The sequence below is a fragment of the Alosa sapidissima genome, chromosome 3 (assembly GCF_018492685.1).
Source record: "Alosa sapidissima isolate fAloSap1 chromosome 3, fAloSap1.pri, whole genome shotgun sequence".
In the NCBI taxonomy this organism is placed as follows: Eukaryota; Metazoa; Chordata; class Actinopteri; order Clupeiformes; family Clupeidae; genus Alosa; species Alosa sapidissima.
In genome coordinates this window covers 30,044,117-30,052,015 of record NC_055959.1, presented here as the reverse complement: position 1 = coordinate 30,052,015, position 7,899 = coordinate 30,044,117, and positions in this window count along the sequence as shown.

Genomic DNA, 7,899 nt, shown 5'->3' with positions numbered 1-7,899 from the left:
GTTTCTTCTTGTTATTGTTTTTTTATCAGCTTGACAGTTTTTTAAATATAATTTTCATCCCCAACAGGTGGAACAGCTCCCAATCATGCTCTCGTATTTAATTATGTGGCGTCACAAGGTCTGCCTTGAACAATGCTGTTTAATTACATTCATTCTCAGTCCACAAAGACACATGTGAAGGGCTGTTAATGGGTGAACATGTGCATGTTTTTTTTTTTTTTTTAATGCACAGGGAATTGGAAAACATGGAAACAGGCAGAGAGGCCCTTCGCCAGTATGTGAAAGTGTGTCAAACATTCACCAAGTTGATTCACATGATTTCCTCCCATTTATTTAGAGAGCATGAACGATTGATTCATTAATTTACATCACCAGATGTTAAGTAACATAAATACATGACAAGCCAACTCATTAGGAATCTTCAATCAAAATGTCGGCTAATCTGTCAGTCTGAGGCTTTTCCCTTTGGCTATTAAGGACATATGGTTTGACAGCTGGGAGGTAGAGGGAGGGATGCTTTGTTAGAAGATGGGCCATCACCAAGTTCTGCATTAATAATAATACATTTTATTTGTTACATAGCGCCTTTGCATTAAGTTATAATTATGACATTTCATTCATTCTGGAGAATATACGGACTCAACAGAACACGGAAATTGACAAAAGAGTGAACGCCAAAATAAAAGTCCTTATGCTTCTTGCATACCTTGACAGAGAGGCTTACTGATTATCCATAAGGTCTCACAATTCCACTGGAATAATGCTTCCAGTAAGGCATGTCATAAAGTATTTAATTTTCATAAAAGAAAGAGTAGGCCTACTCATAAAGAAAAAAAAAACAAATGACTACACAGGTTGATTTCACAACCTTGTGGATTGTTCAACCCTACCTTTTTAAGGATTGTGAACATTTTGTAAGTGCATAAGTTTGCACTGACCTCTAAAATCCTCTTAAGGGCCAACTCATTGGATGGTATAGGTCTACTGTACATATTGTACGTGTTTTGTGTTGCTAATGCTACAGGTGTTAGGTTCCCATGTGCTACCAGTAGTGATAAAAAGTATAATAATCTCCTTATATCTGTAACATTAGAAAATGCAGCAAATGAACAACAAATCAAACCTTATGGTCTACAGCGTGATGACATCTCTGGAAATGTTGACTGTTGGCAGAAGTAATGTGATAATCATACAAAGAGGTGCCCTTTCTTCCTGACTCAGGGGCTGTCAGAAGATTACACTCACTGTATCTCCTGAGAGGACATCTTGTTTTTATCCTCGATTGTCTCGATTAGAAGAGGACATAACCACATATCATATCACATTGTCGTCATGTACTAAATGCCACTGTGAGCTGAGGAACAGACACTCTGGTCAGTGTGATATTCCAATGGAATGTCAATGTCTTTGTCAGTCATTTATTCTTTCTCGCTGTCAAGGGAAAAAGGAAAATGGCAAATCTGATTATTAATACAGTATGGTTTGATTATACATTGGTATATTCATATGTCAGCGGTCCATAAGAAAATGACAATGCTTGACCCTCTATGTCTAAATTCAATTTCATTGAGTATTATTTCCTTTATAACAGGAATGGCCAACCTGTCAATATGTCAGTGTTTACATTAACTATTATCCTATTTATGTCAAAATGGCAATGCTTTTTTTACTGTTTAATATTACTTTCTATGTATCTGATTTATGAATTTATGAATAACATTAATGATCTGAACACTAATAATATGGGTGGAATTGCTCTATTACAGTAAAAACAGAATGAGTGACACCAGCCTGGCTAACACCAGCCAGCTGAGATTCCAAGAGGTAACAGCAGTGGAACACCTAAATTGATACATTAAACTCTTCTCAAACCTTTTCTGAAGTACAGCAACACTGATGCTATCAAAAGCTATTTGTAGTTAAACACACTGCTAATCACACTCTTCTGTCTGTCATCAAAGTCCACTCATTCCTGGGTTCCGATTGATGATTTGGAAATTGGCTTGAATGGATGGGTCGCCAGACAGATCGGCTGAGCAAATTGAAATGTGCTCAAAGATTCATCTGGATTCATCAGACTAAAGAACTAAAGAGCAATAACCAGAGAATGAAGGTAGGTTGGGGAATATGTCGAAACGATGACACTCTCTGGTAGCATAAAGTGTAGTCAGCAGGCAATAACTCACTACATCCCAGATGGAATGTCTAAAAACATCCAAACAAATCAATAAATCACAGCTTTCCTCTAAGTATTATTTGCCAACATCTTAAGCACAGGTGATTGTAATTGTAATGGTAATTAATCCTGAGTGATCAGCTTTTACTTTAGGGATGTGAGTGGTTTCAATCAGCCTGACAATTCTGCAGTGATTGGAGTTCGATCAAACTAGTTAACAAATTCAGCCTTCAGTCAGACCTCAATGGACACTCAAGAGCACAACACTATGTTGTAAAGATCCAAGCTATACACTGCATGTTATGTTTAGGACACTACAAGTCCTTACATTTTTTTTTATTTAACTTTTACCTTTCAAATTTCTCGCTGGAAATATGTTTGTATTAACCTCCAATCTTTCACTGACTATTTTATATTACTCACAGATTTTTACCTCTCGAATGTACTGTAGCTTAGCAGCATGCCATTATTCAGAGGACATGGTGTCAAACTGACACCACAACCCGTCTGTAACTTGCAGACTGGGCAAAGTCACTTGTATAGATGATGAGATGAATTTGATGTTCCCATGGGAAAAAGGAAGAACACTTGCTTTGTCGTTATAACAAATAGACTAACCAATGGGAAAGAGGAAACTTTAGGCGTCTGACACACAACAAGAGGAACAGTCAAATTAACAACATCAAATGGGTTATGCCAAATAAAAGAGGATCTGAAATTGTGCCTTGAGAATGATGTGAATTCACTTCCCTGTATTAGAATAACTTTCTTTTTACAGTAGCATGATACTGTAGCCTAATATAAGTAAATAACTTCACCTATGTCACTCAAATATCATGTGTCTACCTCATGAATGGATGTAAAGGTATTAATATCCTGAACATGGTTATTGCTGCTTTGTGATATCTTAATACTACACTTAGTGACAGTTATGTAAAACTGTTGAGCAATTCTGCAAATCATTGTGAAGTCATTGACATAGCTGTAGTGAAGGAAAATATACCGTTTGCTGTCGAGAATATTGAAAAAAAAGAAAAAAGGGTATCAAAAGCAACATTGGACTGCAATGTCATCCACAACAATGCTATAATCATGTTTTTTGTTTTTTGCAGTTTTTTTTAGTTTTGCACACACACACACACACACACTCTCTCTCTCTCTCTCTCTCTCACACACACAGACACACACACACACACACACACACACACACACACACACACACACACACACACACACAAACACACACACACACACACACACACACACACACACACACACACACAAAATGAATACTGAATAAAGGGTAGGGTCAAGTAAGTGATCTGACCATAACAGTCTTTGAGTCTTTGAGTGTGTGATACCAGAATACCTGGAACATCTAGTTACTGATTAGAAAAATCAATATGTTTTCTTATGAGCCCTAAATGGGTAGAGGCATATGCAGACCATACTTAAGGACATCTGTGGAGATGCCAAAGCTGTAAAATGTATGAGAATTTGTTTTCCCCAGGTATGTAGAAGTTTCAGCTATCAATGTTGCCTAGCTTGTAAACACAGAAACTGAAAGCCTCCCTACAGAATTAGAGCATGCATAACGAAGTACAGGTATTTGAAGAACTTTGTACCTTGTCTCAGCTGACAAATGTTTTTGTGAGAGTTCTGAGATACAGAATTGATCCATTCTCCAAGTAGACTTATATGTGTTCTGCAGCCTCCTAGATCCTAGTTAAAGATCAAGCACATGCACGAACACAGCTGAAACAGATCATCAAAGCAAAAGGCCTTGCCATTGTTGGACATGTTTCCACCCGTGTCCGTGTTTGTTCGTTTGCTGGTTGGTTGGATGGTTAGCAGGATTGCACAAAAATGTTGAAAATGAACATGAACAGAAATGAACAGTAATGCTGAAAAATGCCCTATCTATTAATGTTACAGAGAATGAGAAGCAACTGGATCCACCCCTTTATCTGGATCTGCACCAAAATGCAAATGCAAAAGATGCATAACCTCCATGGCAGAGGTAATAGCAATAATAACAGGGCTGTTAATTAATTCAATAATTTATCTATTCAATTATTTATTTGCAATGAATGCATAAGCTTAACATCCAGGAGCTACTATTGTACAGTATTATTCATGTGGCCCAGCCATGCTACATCATAAATTGGTACACAATCTATGGCAACATTACTGAATGACATTTTCTCCTGAACAGAAACACAACTTTCCAAGAATAAGAACTTTACTGGTTCAAGACTCATGTGGGGAAAATTGAATTGGAATTCCAAAGCGAGAAGTCAATATTCCATGTGAAGGAACTGGTGCTGCAGGTGCCATAGCAATAATGAACTAACCTCTCACACAAGTCAAGCATTCCCTTACAGTACCTAGTTTCATTTAGTCAAGGCAGAGAGGTTGGAGCTGAAAACTGTGGAGCTGTCAAGGGCATGACACTTTGTCACTTTTTTTGTACTCATTTGAGATTCTCATATTGGTGGCTGTCTATACAAATGGATGGACTTCAATTTCATCAACTCTGAGGTGTGTGTGATGTACAGAATGTTAAAGTGATGAAGTGTGTGCGTGGTCTGCATGAATGAGTGATTGTGTGTGTGTGTGTGTGTGTGTGTGGATTCCATACATCTGTTTGCACACATTTTCACTGACAGTGTTAGTCGATGTGACCATATAGGTGCATGTATTACTAAGAGAATGTGTACTTGAGTGTGTATGTACCTGTGTCTGCACACAAATGTTTGTTGATGTTGAATGTTAAAGGGACACCAGGCAATGTTTTCGTGTTAATTAATCATCTTCGTAAGTCGGTATATGGTTAAATGACTCATTACGGGGCGAATGAAGGCTCTCTCGCCCGCCCCTACTGCCTGTAGGAAGAATATCCCACTTGCAAGTTCGGTGTATCCTACCCGCCGACCGAAGCAGGATCAGTTTAAAGCAAAGAGGCAGGCTAACGAAACGCTAGCGATTGTTGCAAACGTGTGTATAATGGCAGAGCCGGCGAAGAAAACCCTTGATGGAAGACGCAAAGAAAAGGAAAAGAGCTTCAGACCGAGCGAGGGGGAGTTTCGTAGAGAAAAAGCATCAGGCTTGCCTGGTGTCCCTTTAATGATTTCACCAGCTTTAATGGATCTGCACTGAGGTGAGTGGCCTTGTGAGGTGCTGTGATGGCGTTGAGACATGTTATTAGCGTGGAGCCTGGTCAAAGAAGGTGACTAATCAGCATCTGGGTCTACACACTGCATTCACACTTCCTCAACCCATCCATTCATCTCAGCACTGTCAGCCAATCTAAACACGGACTATGATTGCATTAATGACACATCCACTTTGCCCATTGCCAGTTGTCTGCCGATGAAAGAGTCGTAATCACGGCCCAAGGAGGCAGTCTGAAACCTGACTGACATTGCTGTGGTCACAGAGGCAAGATGATGATGCCTGTGCGCTGGTTCATTTGAAATGGCAGCAGCTGCTTCATTGATTCCATTTAGCCACTGAAGAAAGCGGTGAGCTGACCTAGACTCTGTGCAGAGTGCACAACATAAAAACTTGCCAGGAGCCGTGCTCTCTAGGGCATGTGGGCGTCTGAGGAGGACACTGGGAGGAACGAACATGTCTAATCATACTAATTACTCAAAGCTTTAACAACCCCCCCCCCACACACACACACAAAATAAAATAAATAATAAATAAATACAGATACGGCTTAGAATATTTTTCAGTGATTTATCAGCATTTGATTTATTGTTCTATTCCATGTTGACAAAAGAGTAACATTGCAAAGGATTCAAGGGCTGATTAATATATCTTTTGGCCCAGAACGGAAAAAGGCCGGTATGTGTGCTTGTAGAGAATGACAAAGCAATGGGTGCATCTCTGCTTGCCTGTGTCTGTCTTTGAGTGGGCGGCCCTGAGCTGTGGAGTCAGCCCAGAGGATGGGGGCACCATCTCCGCTGCTGCCTCTTGTTTGTAATTCAAATGAGCCTCTGCAGAGAGGTCAGCCTGGCCTGTGTTGAGGACTTTGGTGGCGTGGGGGGGGTGGGGCATGGGCAGCTGCTCAAAGACACCCAGCACCGTGCTACTTTTGGTGGCGTTAGCAGAGCCACGTCCCTGATCAGCGGAGGTTAACAAGGCCAGGCGCGGGGCACCACTGGGGACGCGCTGGCAGTGGCCCAACTTGTCCTGTTGTTCCGTGCGCGTCTCCCACCTCTGCTGCTTCAAGGATTCTCGGCAGCTGTCGAAAGTCGGGAACCTCGGATTTCTGCCCCACTTGTCATTCATCGCACCACTATGCTGATGAATGGCGGGTCAGTGGCATTCAATTTACCCACATGCCATGAGCAGGTTGTTTGCTTTCTTTCTTCTCTCTCTCTCTCTCTCTTTATTGCTCTCACGCTCTCTCCATCTTTTCAGGTGACATCTGAGGTCATTCTCTTTAATTTCCCTCCATATTAGGTTTTCATGGGTTACTTGTCCTTTCAGAGGAAGGCTTTATTCATCGTTTTAGCTGGCCCTCACTAGTCAGTCTTCTGTAGATCCATATATCTTATACAAATTTCATGGCGTCCATGAGATAGGCCTGCATTTATCTCTCTAGTTATTAATGATGTCCAATTGGCCTTGCCATATCACATTGATGTTTTCTTTAGGTCTCTTTCTAGCCATGACCAAATCTTCTTTTTTCCAAGTCTCTTTTAACCTCAGGTTAATCTCACAGTCTCTTCTCTATAAGTATTGTGGTGGTAGTGGGGAGTTTGTGAAAAAAGACACACTTGTCAAAAGAACACTTTAGATCTTCACAAGATCTTTTCCACAGTATCTAATGGTTCCAAGAATACCCTTTTTGTATATTCTTCTGTAGATACAATTGGAATGTATCCATCACTAATTAGGGTAGGCCTATTAGGGGGACAAAAATGATTGGGTATTGTATTTTGCTGCTAAATTATATTTCATAATTTGTCTATGCTTGAGAAGCTTAGTAAAATAAAAAAAATCCTCTTGCCCCGTACCTCAGCTCGTTGACCACTAGAGGGAGACCTCAAAGACTGACACAGACGAGGCAATATTGTGGGTTGAAGACAAACATTGCATTAGCCTACGTTTTAACTACATTATTTTACACTCCCCTATCTAATTTATTAACTCTCCCTCTGTTTCTCACGCATACGGAAACACACACGCGCAGTGATGAAAATGGTAGTTGTAGGCTATTGGGAGCTACAGCCTACTAACAGATGCGTTCAAGCATTAATCTAGACTACATAGGCTACCTTTGTTAATCAGAGTATGGTTAATTAATTATTATGCATCGTGCATAGGCCTAAACCACAAGGGCCGTAGCTCTTTTATTTAAATGCAGCGTCCCATAACAAACATGCCTTTATTCTTACTAAGGCTCAACCGTTAACAAAAACAAATAAGCTGCAGCCTACATATTTGCATGCCACCAGTTTATGACATCACCCTGCAAACAATGCAAATAACTTGAGAGTTATAAGAAAACGTCTTAATAGTAGGCTACATACGTGCAGTGGTTAGATAGCCTGACCTAGTCATGAATTGTTCTGTCAGTCTGCAGTCAAAATTGTTTATCACCTTTCTAGAACTTACAAAATGAATATTGACTCTGTTTCATATTCAGATTAATATTGATAATAAAGTCTAGGTCTTTTTTATTAGACTTACACACATAGCCGGAACTC